Source organism: Dasypus novemcinctus, chromosome 7 (genome assembly GCF_030445035.2).
Source record: "Dasypus novemcinctus isolate mDasNov1 chromosome 7, mDasNov1.1.hap2, whole genome shotgun sequence".
Classification (NCBI taxonomy): domain Eukaryota; kingdom Metazoa; phylum Chordata; class Mammalia; order Cingulata; family Dasypodidae; genus Dasypus; species Dasypus novemcinctus.
Window position 1 is genome coordinate 45,243,063 of NC_080679.1, and position 16,574 is coordinate 45,259,636.

At 38.0% G+C, this 16,574-nt stretch overlaps 1 protein-coding gene across 4 annotated transcripts in view; it reads right to left on the minus strand.

Annotated features, from left to right (window-relative positions):
• The window catches only part of SPATS2L (spermatogenesis associated serine rich 2 like), a 176,264-nt gene that overhangs the window by 144,855 nt on the left and 14,835 nt on the right, over window positions 1-16,574 (minus strand). For 2 of the 4 annotated variants that reach the window (XM_012525334.4, XM_012525333.4), the window contains exon 2: window positions 9,857-9,906. The exons of 1 other annotated variant lie outside the window; for it this stretch is intronic. The gene's annotated coding sequence lies outside the window, so the exon portion shown is untranslated. Of the gene's footprint in view, window positions 1-9,856; window positions 9,907-10,635; window positions 10,694-16,574 lie in introns of those variants that run through there. One more of the 4 variants, XM_071216203.1, reaches the window with a different exon arrangement.

Below are 16,574 nucleotides of genomic sequence, written 5' to 3' on the forward strand. Positions count from 1 at the left end.
AAGGCAGAAAGAATTGCAAGGGCCTAGAATAACACTCCCCCCCATCCCCAAATACCAGCCTCAAGAAAATACCAAAATGTATACATTACCACAATGTTTTGTTTTTTTTTTAATTAGAAACCAAAGCATCAAGAGTTGAGAGTGTCAGGACAGAGAAATTCTGCAAACATAGCATATGTCAGAGGACCCTACCAGAGGCCACACAAGACCAGAAATAAGTGATTCTTCCCTCTTTCTCCAGTGCCCATGAGGAACTGGGGGGACACCACAATGGTGCATTTAGTCATTCTATGTAGACCGTGACGTGGGCCGTGGTCCTTTCCTAGAAATTACAGCTCCTTCTGGAGCATCATATGATACAGCATAAGGGTGGTGTTAAGGGTAGAAGGAAGGTTCAAAAGTCAAGTGCAGTGTGTCAGACCCAATGAAGGAACTCAGGGGATCTCTATCATAGGGTTCCATGTGCAAAAGAACTCACACTCTAAATAGGAAGGTGTTCAGCATTAGAACAAAAAATTATGGGCTTTTTTAGCCCAGAAGTTCTGCATATCACAAAGGTAAGACTGACAATGATGTGATTCTTTACATTTGTACAGCACTTTAAAGTTTACAAAGAATTTTTAGAAACATGATCTTCTATCCCACACAATAAAAGACATTCTTCAATTTATAAAAATCCCTAAAAATTTACTTCATGTTACTACAAATGTGTTTTTTTTTTTCATCAATAAAATCTACTCACGGAATTTATCCAAAAAAAATACGCATACATAAAAGGCAAATGGTGGGTTTTAGATTTTGAATCTATTAAAAAATATTGACTGCTTTTCCAGAATGACTAATTAAATCTAATTTATGTTAGTTGAACTAGGTGTAGCCATTGGTGACACTGTGCAAAGACCATTACACATATCTCATTAAGGAGTTTCTATGTTTCTAGACCCTCACATATTTTGAGGGGATACTATGGTTGAGTAATTATTTTTTAAAAGGAATGTATTAAAGGATGTCCCTCAAGGGTCTTTAAACGCAGCTCTTAAAAGCATAACATAAATAGGAAGCATGCTATAAGGTTATGAAGAATTGGTGGAATAAAAATGATTGTGGCCTACTTCCATTAAGAAGCATAGAAAAAAGAAAAACTAAAATTGCTTCCAGCTTGCTGAGTTAAAATGAACTGTTATTTTGTTAGGACAGTGTCTTATTTACTCTATGCCCGATATACAATAATAACAATGAGTTGTTGAGAGTTAACCGTTCACATTAACATTTTTTAATTTAAGAAAAAGGGGAAACTGTAAACCCTAAGGAAAAGTTTTCCGGTTGACAGAGTTCAGCATGCCTGGAGGGTGATGTGTACTTTGTACCCAAATCTTTATTAAATGTTCTGTCCTTGAGATACAAAGATAACACTCTGACCCACAGCCAGCAGGGTATTCACTTTGAGGTTCTTTCTCTCAGCTCTGATGATAAATTTGTGCTGATCCCCCATCTTTTGCTCCTCTGCTTCCCTTTGTGACTGACAGCACACATTTGGGAGACAGCTGACTAGCTTTGGGAGAGAAGTTGCAGTCTTGAGAAAAAGGGAAGTGAACTCAATAGCTAACCCTTGGCCTTGGGACCTGGCACAAACCAACTGATGTGTTAAAAGCAAAATTCGACAAAACAGAAACTGATACGGTCTGTAAGGAAAGAACTCTGCACATTCAGTTGCATTAAGAAAAGCTATGATTAGCAGAACCTTTTTCATGGGATACATTAACTTCTGGAGTAAATGAAAACTTTTGGAAGGTTGTATCAATTCCTTTGCTATACCATTAGGCTCGCAGGTTGTTCCAGGGTTAGTTTTTCCAAGCTCTTAGTCCCCATTACAGCATTCATTCTATTTACATCTTTTGCACCCTTACCACTACCTACAGTTAGTGTGCTTATTCCCTTGGTTACTTCTTTCTTCATTGTCTGGCTCCTCCACTGGAATATAAGCTCCACATATTAGAAGGTCCCAATCTACTAAAGGTAGATACTGAGTCCTTGATCAGAGCATCTGATGCAATATATAATTTCCTGAAAGATCTGTCTGGTTATATTTGTTTATTCAACAAATACAAATTGAATACCTCTTGTGAACCAGATATTGGGCATGAAACTGGGAATACTAGTGAACAAAATAGATCACAGAATTTATAGTCAGACAGTAAGAAATCTACTATGAGGCTAGCTGAATGTATCAGGTACCATCTTGCCAAATCTTTCAACAAAGTGTAGAGAAAAAGGAAGAAAAGAAGACATCAGCCCGTTAATCAGAGAACAAGCCACATCTCTCTTATTTCTTTGATTTCATCTCTTTAACCCTTTGCTACTTTCAGTAAGCAGCACAAGCTAGCAGGCAGGGTCCTCTTCAAGCTCTCTTTTCAGAAAGGTTTGCAAAGGTCTTATAAACAATTTTGCTACCCCTGAAAATGTTAACGCTCAAGGTACCCCTTGAAAGAAAAGGAAAATTCCTTTGAGTTTTTTTTTTCTTCTTCTCAGTAACGAGGAATGCGATTAGGCCTCTACTTGGCACTATGTCAATTCTCATAGCCAGGAAATCTCAGGGTTAGGGGAACAAAGCTACCAAGATGCTTTTGCTATTGACTGTGGCTGGCCCAGGGTTCAAGGGTTAAAGCTTGAGAACATTTTACCCATGTACGTAACTTCCAAATGCCAAAGCCTAGAGGACCCAGAATGCAAAATCCTTTCCATTACCTTACAGAAAAATTATGTATGCTCTAATTTATCACTAATGCTAGTCTTTCAAACAAGGGACAGGACACCTGCAAGCCTTTGGACAACACCTGCCAACAGAAGTTTAATATTTCATGGGTTAGCACTTAAAATCTGACAAATAATAAATCATCCTTGTAACCGGTATAAGACACTGGGTTGATAATGTATCAAGGGTGGGTTAAAAAGCATGAACTACCAATTACATTATAACTCAGCACTTTGGTAAATGAAGGCTAAATAAAATAATGATGGGTATTATCACATCTGTTTCTTCAGACATGCTTTCTCTACGAAAGGCATTTTCTTTTCACAGAAAGAAAATTTCACTGTGTGAGAAAATATAAAATTTAGTTATTTCATATGAGAAAAAGAACAAAGGATTTGACAGTATTGCTTTATAATAAATGATTCAAAGGGGACAATATCCTCTCTACTATTTAGGGCTTGTCAGGGCAAGACAGGAAAACGATGTTTATCTTGTTTCGGAAGTATTCACCAATTTTTCCAGGCATACGAAAGTTTCCATCATTTCCATCCTTAAAATAATTCAAGTAATTGCTTGAGCCCTGGTGGAATAAATGCCATGTACCAGACACCTATTTGGTGTGAGGAATAGCTGTACATGTTAGTTTAAGAACGATTGCAATACATTAAAAAACTTCAATAAGGTCACTAGAGGAAGAAAATTCAGGTCCTTTAAACTGGGAAGGTACAAGTTCCTTAACAGGCAATCTCTTATAGTCTAGGATAGATAGGGGAGGACTTTGGCACAAATGCTCCAAAGATCAAGAAAAGTGAGCTATTTGGAATAAAGTACAAGGCTTCTCTGAAATCGTGCCCATAATATGCCATCTTGCCCATGGTATGCAGGCTCTATGCGCTGCTCTCCTCTTTTTGCCTTGGCATAAAACTTTGGGGCAAGTCAGGTTGTCAGTGAAGAGACTGTCAGCATTAGGAATGCTAAAATTGATTTAATGCCTTCTTGTTAACAAGAGACTGAAGAGTGGCTAAAGGCAGAAATGAAGCCAAAGCAGAGAGACATAGCCTAAACAGAGGAAGCCCGGTGTGACCTACAAAGGATTTCTCAACATCTAGTGAAAGTGATTTAAAGTCTGATATTCACCTAAAGAATAAGCTCAGGATCAGTTAGGTAGTGATGACATTTATTGTACCTCTGTATCTGTATTTCTTTGGATCTTTTTATTAAAATTCCTTAAAAGAAGTTGAGTCACAAGCAATTACGGAAACAACAATATCAATTATAGCAGAACTACACCGGACCGCTGATCTGAAATAGCCGTGATATACAGGGCTGGAGGCCCTAGGAATCATGTCTCTACTTTAGGACCTAGTCCACTCACCCAAGGCTGACTGGCCAGACGGACAGCTGGACCAATCAGACACTCCTTCCTGAAGCAGGGAACTGAGAAACCCAAAGACTGAAAACCATTCGCATTACACCACATTAACAGCACAGCTTAGAGAAGGAGCTGAGATCCCTAGCACATCCATGGTTTCTGCCTTTCATGCAGTTTGACGCTTTGACCCTTCCTTCAGTTTGGTGAGACACGCAGGAGCCTTCCCATTAAAAAAATATTCAAAATAATTGTTTTTGGTTTAAGCTAGCAAGTCAGCTTCTGTAGCTTCCACTCAAAAGAACTTCGTAGGTAAAGGACATCAGGACTTTAACAAAAAGATGAAGTATGAGGGACAGGATCATCATAATTTCTTACATTTGTAGGAAACTACATTTTCAGATGCTCTCGCATAAGTGATCTCTTGACACTGTGAGAGGGAAAGGGCTGCTAACATTACCCCCGTGAGAGAGAGGAAGCAATGGCAGCTCAGAGAGGGCATGCTAAGTGCCACCTGGCAGGTAGGTGGCAGATCCAGGATGACCACCCAGGTCTGCTCATTGCTGGCCAGTGCCCTTCCCACTACAAGCCGTGATGCATGTGCCATCCTTGTACTTTTCTATTATTCCCACCTCGGAAAGCCTGCCTGGTGGTTTCAACTTTTTATATACGGAATCCTTCGTTAAAAGGGAATCTTATGGGGAATATAAACAAATTATATAGGGAAATAGCAGAGCCACTCTGGGTGTGGGTATATATATATATATGGGGGAGAAGGGAGGGCATCCTCTCTTCTCCCTCACTCCTACTCCAGCCTCAATCCAGGGACTTGAGAGAAGTTTTAATAGAGTAAAATGTAAAAGCTAATGTTTAGTGTTGATAGCTGCCAATAAAAGGAAATTAGGATCAAGATGTGCTTCCTTTTGAATATGATTAGCAAGTTGTCCATTTCCTACACATTCTAGATTTAACACGGTATTTTCATCTCACATGTTTTGAATATGTATCCCTAACATATGTTTAGTTGTTTGTTTATAATTCATATACATTGTATATATTATTGGATTAATGTTATATCCCTTATAAACTATGAACAAAAGTAGAAAAGAAGGATGACAGAATTGACATAACAGCTTACTAATCATGAGATCTCAAGGTAAATATACACATGGGACAAGGTTCATGATTAACTACAGGGGATTTAAAGCCATACATATTTCAGATAATTTAGAATTTAGATCTGTTCCAATGGTTACTGTCAATACCGAATAACATGGCTAAGTTCATGCAAAGCTTTGCTAGTTTCTTATCACTCATACAATGCTAAAATTATCTTCCGTTTATGGGAATTCTTTGTAAACTCTGTTTAAGGCACTTGTTTAGTTTGTGTTTGTTAAAGCTAACAGATAGAATTTAAAATCCTCTTTACCAGGTACAACGCACTTCATAAAATAGACAAAGCAAGTGAACAGGTGAGGAAGCCACGGTAAAGCCCCTGAGCTGGGTGCTTCCACTCCTTCCTCAAGAGCTCTCACCCACCTTCCTCTACCATCTGACAGGCGGGCTCAGGGATGCTGCTAGTATCAATACACTCACCATCAGTTATAATGTTTTGATAATAAAATTAATTTTAATGTAAGTTCTAAACAATTTTTTCCCTATCCAAATGGATCTTCTCAAGGGCTCTGGAATTTCTAGGCCTAAAACTATGCAGTACAAGGACAATGTCCAAACCAACCTAGGCAGAAAAGACTGCTACTTTTTGTTAAAAAAAAAACTCAAAACCTTTTTTTAAAACTATGAAGTTTAACTTACTAATAAAAAAGTACATTAATATTCATTATAACGTATATTACTCATGTAACTACTAGCCCCGTCAAAACACCAAACGCTGTCAGCACCCCCAGCGGTCCTCTAGGTTCCTTCTCTTCCCCAGTGCTCTTCCCTAGAGGCAACCATTCTTATGATTCTTATTACAGTAATAAGATCCTCACTCTTCTTTATAATTTTAGCCACTTACGTATGCATGTAACCCTTAGCAATAGAGTTTAATTTAGTCTGTTTTCATACTTTATATAAACAAAATAACATTGTTATATACTCTATCTTCTTTTTTTTTCAACATAATGTTTATAGGATACATCCATGTTACTGTGTGTACTGCTAGTTCAATTCTTCTTCATTGCTATATAGTACCCCATTTTATGAATACACCACAATTTCAAATTTAACAGGGTTCCATTTTATGAATATACCACTATTCTACTACTAATAGACATTTTGGATGTTTCTTATTTGAGGTGAATACAGATAATGCTGCTGAGAACATATACACATGTCTCCAGATGCACATTTCACTAGAACATAAACGCACACACATGCACACACAGGAGTGGAATGGCTGGGTCCTAACTTAGTTTTTTAAAAAAACACAACTAATAAAAGGCAATTCCAGTGGATCTCTTGCAATAATTTTTACTATTAACTAATTCTCATTTAGCCATGAGTAAAGCTCATTAAACTAGTAGATTTATCTTTTCCTAGACTGTCTCTTATACATTCATTAAATCTAAACCATGACATTACATGCATTTAAATCCATTAAAAATAGTTTGAAACTTTCCAAGGAATTTATTGAATATGATTTCCCCAAATCTCATTCATGCACACATATGTATATATATTTTTTAACATGTTATAATCACATTTTTCCTTTTAAGAGAATATTGAGACCAATATTGTGTATGCTGAAAGACAAAAACATTCATTCGAGTTTTCAAGCAATTTTGGACCAAAAGGTTTCAAGTTAATACTCATACTGATCAAGCACAGGAAGCCCAAAGTTATAATTTCGCACACAAACTGAGGAGTATAAATACACATAATGGAGACTAATTCCAACTTCAGAGTCAACAACATTTTCATTACCATCAGGAGTATTCTCCAAATGTAGTGCATAAATGGGACATATTTAGATGACAATATTGTGGCACCAGAAAAATCTGCTCATCAGTCTACCATTGTCTTACTGATAATAAACATAATAACTCACATTTATTAGTGTGCCACTCTCTGCATATTAACCCATATGTACAGTGCTATCCATATATTAGATATAGGTACTATTTTTCTTCTTATTTTACAAGAGAAAACTGAGGGACAGAGAAGGAAGATAACTTGACAAAGGTCTCGCAGCTACAAAATAGTTGAGTTGGGATTCAAAAGCACAGAACATATTCTACTGTTCTCCCTTGCCAAATGTTAGTTTTGTTATTGCTGTCGACATCATCACTAATTATTTTGATAAAAACAAGAATAGTTCTTTAAGACCAGGGCAAAATATGTGAGCTATAAGGGGAAAAAGTCTATGTACATTTGTTTTGATTTACGAGAAATTTGTGAAAATAATTGTAATGAAGCGAGTCTCCAATTCTGGGAGAGCTAATTAAGACACAAATTAAGGGATTCAATGGATACCCAAATCAGTCATTAGGGCTTGAAGATCTGGAGTTTCTGGTCTAAATCCAGCTTTGTCCCTTGCATCCAAAATAAACATGACCAGATAAGTACCAGGGCTCACAATCAAAATGGATTTATATGGCTTATGTGTCCACATGGGACAGGCCTCTTCCTAATTGAATTCAGACAACTCTTCAGTTATTGTGGGTTTCATTTGCCATCTTCCAAGTCCTTTGTAACTGCTGGCAATAGGATTATGCTGAGGGAGAAATCATTTCAATCAGTGACGTCTGCAGAAAAAGCATAAAAATAAACATAAAGCCTTTGAGCTGTAATTAGAAAATGCCTTAAGTGTGCTCCTGTGGCATGTTTGAGACGACTACCAACTGGCAAGACCAGTTACACAAGGGATGTCCAGTGTCGCGGCTCTGGGTTAAGTAACCAGTAAAAGTCGTGGTCAAACTGTAATTAGAGTAACATTTTGCAGGTAAAAACATTCCTGCTTTCTACCTCTAATATGATTAGTGACAGACAGCTGGTGGCATCTCATTCTTCTGACAAAAATGAGATCAGAATGGTTTTCAACTGGTACATCTTTCCACCACGCTGTTTGTTGCCTTCTGGCAGAACAATCAGAGTTCCTGGTTATTTGATATATATTCCAAGAAAAGAGAAATTGTGCCCTTGCTCATCTGATAGCAAAAAGGCTACCAAAATTTATATAGAAACTCTTCAGGTGCCTAACTCAAAATTTAAGAAGCTCCTTCCTAAGTATGTCCTGTGTGTGTATGTGTGTATGTGTGAGTGAGAATGAAGAGAGAGAGAAAATAAACCAGTTGCTTCCACACTAATTCTCTTTGAACAACCATAGAGTAAGTGTTTTCACGGTGACTTAAACAAGAGGAAGTGAAATATTCCCTTTCATTCATGGAAAACTACCAGTTCCCACCAATGTTAATGGCCCTTTACAAAAAGTTACAGTCATTTTGCTACTAAAGTTCAGGTTTATGGACAAAAGAATCAAGTTTAAATTAAATATTCACAGAAATATCCAAGTACAATAAGACCTCATTAATTTGGACTACTTCAACCTGGAATTTATAATCATTTGACAGAGTTTAGATCAGAGGTGATCTTTTCACAATGAATATACAGCTTCCTAAGCAAATTATTTAAATAAGACTGCTGGGGGGAAATAAAAATATTTCAGGGAAAAATTAAACCTAAAACAATAACATGCTTTCTGACCAGGAAATATTTTTGTTGTACTCAGAACTGAAACAGAAATTGTTACCATTTTTTGAATGTCAACCTTATGTAAGTTCACGTTACAAATACCAGCTTGAAGCATCCCAACCACTCTGCAAGGTAAGTATAATTATCCCATCTTAGAGAGGGGGAAACAGAGGCTCAGAGAAGTGACAAGCGAAGACGGCACAATTCCTAGGCAGCAGATGCAGGATTCAAAGTGGGTTGTCTGGCTCAAAAGCCTGTCTCCTACTCCCACTTAATGCTGACTCGCACTGCTGATTGCAAACTTGGCTTCTAGAGTTACTGGCGCATGTTCTTCAACAACAACAACAAAAGCAAGAATGGCTATCGCTGCAAGGAGGGAAAGCCAGGCAATCTGGCTCCAGGGCCCATCACTCTTAATCATAATTCTTTTCAATATTAAAAGGATGTCTATAAAAGGCTTTTTTTTTTTTTTGTATATCAAAGTATTTCACATGTATGAAACTACTATGAAGAAGTTCATAGAAATGTCATAGTAGGTGGGGAAGGGGGAGTAGGCAGGGCAGGGGCTATGTAGGTAAGGTAGGAGGATGTAGAAGGAGTAGGGGGATATAAGTGAGGCAGGAGTTATGTAAGTGGGATAGGGGGATGTAGGTAGGTTAGGAGGACATAGGTAGGGAAGGGACCTAAGTGACATAGGGAGCTATAGGTGGCAGATGAGAATGTAGGAGAGATAGGGGAAATGTAGGTGATGCAGGGGATGTAGGTGGTGTAGGGGGATGTAGATGGGTAAGGGGATAGAGGTGAGACAGGGGTATATCAGCAGGGGTAGGGAGGGGTGCCTCAGGTCCCTTGATCCTCTATTTGCCCTATCATTAGTGATTTCCGATTATACAGAGGTAAATGGGAACTCTGGTATTAAGACTCTGAGAGGCAGCTAAAGCCACCAAAGGCTGAGATGGTGCCTCCAGGTAATCAGGCTCAGGGACAACTGGCCATGTGGGCAGGAGGACATGGAGGAATGAAGGACCATCTCCCCTTACCTGGAAATCTATGGAGATTTTCCTGAAAACAGTCTGGGTTCTGGAGTGCTCTAGGAAAAAAAGAAAAATTTGGAGGTCAAGTCCCATACTTAGCAGCCATACCACCTATTTCCCTCCACACTCACACCCAAGCACAGGATCTGGAGTCAGGAAGATATGGAATTGGGCCTCACCCATGACTTTCTAGCTATGTAATCTTGGGCAGGGGGCTGAACTTCTCCGTGCCTCAGTTTACTCAATGGTAAAATGGAGATTAATGGTACCTTCCTCACAGAGTTTTTGAGAACTAGATGATATATAAAATGCATGCAATGCATTTAGCACCCTGTCTCAGCATGGAATAGTGAGAGTTTCATAACAGCAATAATAGTAGCTAGCATTTATTGCTTGCTTTTGGGCTTCCAATAAGTTAACTCCTTCAATGCTCACAGAAACTCTAAGGTAGGCACAATTATCATTATCATGGCATTTACAGGTGTAGAAACTGAGGCAGAGAAATGTCAAACGCCCTGTCCCAATAAAATGTACATGGAAAATAGAGTTGGGATTCTAAAGGCAGCAACTTGGTCCTAGAGCCTGGACTCTGAACCACAATGATGTACTACCTAGTTTATTACACATAAATGTTAGCTATTGTTATTGCCGTTGTTATAATATTCTCCTCTTCCAGAGACAGCCTATAATATAAACATAACTCCAAGGAACTCCTCATAAGCACTTGGGCAAATGGGATTAGTGCCAGGCTCGGAAGTCAACCGCCCAATCACTCACTCACTTACTAACTCAATAACTGCTCCAAGTGTTTCTTGAGAATCCCTATGTATCCAATTTTCGGTTGAATGCTGTGTGGAGATTCAAAGAAACAAATGCTCTGGTCACTGATCCTGCAGTCAGAAGAGCACCTTCATGCAACAACCAGGAACTAGGAGAAGGGGGTGCACTGGAAAGGATGGGAGCACGTCAGCAGGAAACTGGATGCCTGCCTGGTTCTGGCACCAACTCTTTGGGTGATATTCTGTTCTGCAAGTCACCTGACCTCTCTCAGTTTCATCTTTGAAACGAGGGGATTGACCGAGAGGGTTTTAAACCCTGTGTTCTGATTTACAATTCTGACTTTCTTCCTGTCAGACTAACTTTTTCTCCCAACAGTCCATTTTTAAGAGAATACAATATAACCCTTCATTTATCTGACAAACACTGACTGAACACAATGCTAGGCACTGTGAATACTGCCACAGATATCAACATGTGTGCTGCAAGCATGATGAATTCTTATCACATATGGAATCTTGGCAATCAGAAGACAGGGCAAGACTGCAGCCCTGAGCCCAACTGCAGACACCCCAGTCTGCCCCAGGATGAACCCTGGGAGTGGCCCCAAAGAAGTCGGTACCAATCCAAAATCCAGGGTCCACGTGTCCCAGGTGTCCAGCAGTCAGGGGGACACCATGCTAAGCTGATGAGCAGACAGTAATGTCTGAAAAGTAAGGGGCTGAAACCAGACAACTGTGAAATATCTGGGTCAGGGGTTAGGTTTATTTTCTAAAAGTAACAGTGCTGTAGGCAACAAAGCCAAGAGACAAGAACTAAGCTAACACGTAACTACTTGACATTCTTGATTTTAATGGTCATGTTCATAGAAATTGTATCTTTTCCTTTTGTGTGTGTGTATGTGTGTGTGCGTGCATGCATGCCTGCTTCTTTAAGAAACATTTATAGACACAAGATGCTGCTGACTTTATTTAAAGATTAGTTCATCACACTTAGACAATTCTCTTTTGCAAATATTCCTTGGAGGGGAACAATTCAGTGAACATAATACTTCCATTAAAAAAGAATTGATTTTTAAAAAAAGCTTTTCAAACTTTTGATAAAAACAGTTATCTGATTTTTTTAATGCACCACAAAAGACAAACATTGTTTGGTCAGCAATGCAATAAATAACACAAATTGTCAAATGAGATAATAAACATTCATGGGTTTAATGTTTAATAAAGATTTTTACATAAACCCCAAAACATTATCCATCTTTGATATGGGAAGAGTAGCATTTTGGTAAATTCCATCTCCCACCACCGCAGAAGTTAGCACAGATGTTTAAGGTTCTCAGAGATGGTATTCTTCACAGGATAGTATATATTGCATCACAGCCAGAACAACTTGGGTTCAAAGCCCAGCTACCACACTTTTTAGCTTGGTGCCCTTAGATGAGGTGCTCAGCAGCCCAAGGCTCACATTTCTTTATCTGTAAAATGGGAATAATAATACCTGCCTTGAGGCATCATTTTGCCTAGTAGAGATGAGATATAGCCCAAAAATGGCAGTCCCTCTTCTTTTCACAATATACAGGGAAGAGAAGTTAGGTTTTTCTGAAAACAAACAGTAAGCAGATTTTTGGTATTTACGGAATGATGCTTCAGGCCATTTCTTTATAGGAATACTGTGAGTATGTAACAGGTAATTTCAGAATTCTTCTAAAGGCTAAAAGTTCAGAAAAAGAGCAAATAGTAATGGACTTCTACCCCAGCCTCCTTTGAAGCTCTTGGGTTCACTTTTACTCACTATGTACTGCTGTGTTGAGAAATCTTCCGGTTGGGATGGGAGAAGGACTAAAGCAGACCAACTGAAGAAAGAGAAGGAAACCACAGCTACCACAATTAAGGTCTTTTCCATGTTGTCATTCCTTACAATTAAAGCAAGCAAAATAAATTATGGGATGACTTAAATGAGGGGTGAGGGACAAGATTACAGATTTCTTTTGGCTTTTCTTTTTCTATGGTTGCAAAGTTGATATTTTCATCTTATTCATCTGAAGGTAGTTCAATCAGTTAGGTTTATGGTAAAATACATGCCCTCGCCAAAATATGACTATTGGGGATATGATGCCCTTGGACATATATGTTGCTGTGCCTTGACAACAGAAAGAAATACTTATTTATTTAATATTTATTTAATATCAAGTCAGGTATTTGTTGACACATAAAAATGAAAAATATCCAGAATTGAAGAGCTTAATACCTCATTTCCGCTCACTCCAAGGGATGGTCCAAAAATCTCCTGCTGTATTGAAACTGTGTTTTACTGACACTTGCCCAATTCACAAATAATAGGAATTTTCATTAAAATGAGATTTGCTACCTAAATGAATATTGGTATAGATTTTTATGTAGTATAATTTATTTAGGAAGCACAGGAAAAAATCATTACATATGTAGCCTCTCTTTTTTCTCAACTCTGGAGGCATGCCTTGCTGTCTACCTAAGGTACGTGTGTTCTCTCCTTCACAAGGTCTGACTCATCTTTGCTCCTTTCACAGTGCTTAGTGCCTAGCAGAGGCTCAGGAAATAGCTAATCAAGAAAGGAGCTGAATGAAATGTGGCACTAAAGTAATTGAACAGTTCAGAACAGTTTAGGAGAAAAGAAATTTAGAAATTGATTCAGAATGAGCATAGTGAGCAGGCTTGCCCATCACCACCAGCATGCTTAAGGAGCCCTGGGGCCAGTGGGCCTTCAGGTGCTGCCTTCTGCTAAGAGGTCAAAGAAGCTTGTCAAAAATGTCCAGCACTTAGGTCACATACTCCCATCCCTGGGAAATGCCACAGGGACATGTCAATCAATGATTCATTGACTAAAATACCTTCATAAGGGTTCCACAGTGTAGCCCAAGCTGGAGCAGCCAGTGAACAAAGCCTGTCTTTCTTAAGGATGGGAAAAGAGGGCCACCGTCCCTGGTTGGTAATAAAAGCAAGAGAGATTAGCCTACAGCAGCAAGGAAAAAGGAGAACGTGATGCTCCAAAGTTGGGATTCACTCTCTTGCAATCAGATCCAGAAACAGTTCGGGAGCCCATACTTACAATAACCAGGGCTGGGGGAAGACCCAAGCAGAGACTTCCAAAAGGTTTGTATGGACTATCCAAAAAAGTTCCCAATTTCTCATTCTCCTTCCTTCTTCCCTCCAGCAACATGATTATTTTAATCATCAGAGAGTTTTCTATAATTTTTTATAATGCAATCTTACTGGAATTTTTTTTTCTATTTTAGTCTTTTCTTTGAGCCTATTTCATTGAAAGTCAAACTATGCATCAAATATACAGATTTTGCTTCTATCTTGGAACAACACATACAACATAATAGATCTAAATGCCTATTTCTATAAAAGGTCTTTATTGTGTTAAAGAAATCACCTACTGAAACCAAAGGGCTCCCCTCCCCCATCAAAGGAATATGCCCTTGGAGTGAGTGTCCTCACTTGGAGAACCTTCAAACTAGGCTCCAGGGGTTTCCAGGGCAGTGAAAGGGGTCTGTCCCATTATTATTGGATAAAATATAAACAAAGAGTTAGAAGGGTGTGGTGAGGTAAGCCAGAAGTGGTGCATTTTTACAAATATTTTACAAATATTATCATTTTTCATTGGAAAATATTTTAAATGGTAATCCTCCTCCAGAGGGATGACCCATGGCCATTAATTCTTAACTTAGAAACTCATCATAAAATCACTTTTGAGTTAATCAAGTAGTTTGCTCGCTGTCTGTTTCTCTAAAATGAACTTTAGGCTACGTAGGTTCCATTATCTCCATTTGAGAGCAGAGGGGCCTGACCTCAGAAACAGTAAAGCAATGGAGGCACATCTTGAATCCAACCTGCAGATTCAACGTCCAATTCTCTGTTCACTGACCTAACTACTTGCAAGTTGTGTGGAGAGCCCAAATTTAACTGGTTGGGCCCTTCCAACAAGTAATGCCACCATAGGAGAAATACTATCGACCGGCCAAGTTGTGGTCCATATTTTGTCAAGGTCTGAAACATTTTTAGTTACTCCACAATGGCACTCCTTCTCTTTTATAAGAATTAAAATGATGAAAGAAAACCAGAACCATTTTAAGACAAGAATGGGCAAGTTCAGGTGTTATAAAAATTCAAGAATTCAAAAACCAAACTTTCTTGACTAGACAATAGTTGGTTAAAAACTCTGCAATACAGTTCCTCTTGGATATGAAATATTACTGCTAGGGCTTTTTGTTTGTTTCCCTTTTTACTAAGAAGGAAAATCTACAAAATGACAAATGAGGACTGCCCTATTAAAAGACAACTTCAATTGTTTCTCTGTTCTTAAGAAACTGTCTTAAGTACTGACTGGAAATACCTGTGCCTTGATCTTCATATTAATTATGCATTTTTCATACAAAATTGACTGTCACACTACATGCTGTAAGTAAGATTTGAGAGCTGCCAAGATAAATTTTCCAAATGGCTGACTTTTTAAAGACAACCTGTCAGTTCACCAAATAATTCTTTGAGGGTTCATCTCCCCCCCACATTGTCTCCCCTATATTTCTACTTATACCTACAGCAATCATATTAGTATTACAATTCTTTTCTGATGTATCATCATAACTATGAAGCTAAAGATTTTGTTCCCCTCTAACTCCATTTTCAGACAGCAAATGGTTCTTCTAGTATACCAGGAATGAAACTTCCAATTTCTTTTGACAGCATCAATTTATTTTGACTGTTATTACTGTTTAGTTCCTAAACTGATTTAATCACTTGATGTGAAATACTCTGATTCTTAGGAAGATAACTAATTCTAGTGTAAGCCATGAAACTAAAACTAAGAAGAGTTTTACATTATTAACTAAACAAATATTTTCCTCCCTGAGGTTCCCTTTCATCAAATAAGCATATCAGTGTTTTATTTCCTTTAGTTAAGACCTCATCTTAATTGGGCTCGATTCCAAAACATATGAGAACAAACATATGCAAGAGGTACTGTATTGAGGAAGCCAAGAGTCCCAGCCAAGTATGCTATCTTTTACATGGCACCAAGTGACATTTTGTAGAAAGTACAATGGTAACTATTCATTCTGCCAACATCAAAAAGATAGACCTAAACTGTATGCCAGAGTGGAAAAAATCTTAAGCTTTGAAATCAAACAGCTGGCTTCAAATACCATCTCCATCACCGCTATCTCTGTGACCCTGAACAAACTACTTATCTCTCCTCAGAGATTTTTCATCTGAAAAATGGGGGTAACAGATTTATCTCAAAGGAGTTTTCCAAGAGTTAAATGAGAATTTGATGTAAAGAACCTAATTCGGCACATCTAGTAAGCACTAAAGAGTTGTTCAATTTTTTTCCCCCTGCTCTTCCATAAAATGGCATTAGTAATTCATTTTGAATCTGTAATCTACAGATATTCATCAAAATTAATGTAAAGGATAGTAACTGTGGTGCTCTTTTATGATAGCAAAGATTGGAAATGGTCTAACCATAGAGGAATGATTGCATTATGATATATTCATACATTGAAGTTCAGTGATTACAAAACTTTTCAAATAGTATTTTATGGCAAGGGAAACTTTTCCCTTAGAATTTTTTTAAAATAAAATTGTATTGAAGTATGTCATTCATCTTTGAACATAAACAAACAACAAGTATATAGTAAAAGCTGTGAACTTACAGAATTGTCCTTGAATTTAACAGCAATTCTTCTGCTTCAAGAAAGCAGAAAACCTGTCTCCTATAATAATCACTTCCTGAGCATTTATCATGGACCAAGCACCATGTTACGAACTTTACATGCATTATCTTATTTAATTCTTACAACACACTTAAGAGGATATACCATTATTATCCTCATTTTTTAAAAGTAGAAAACAAGGTTTAGAGAGTTTGCATAATTTACAGTTACTACATAAGTAGCATAACCAAGATT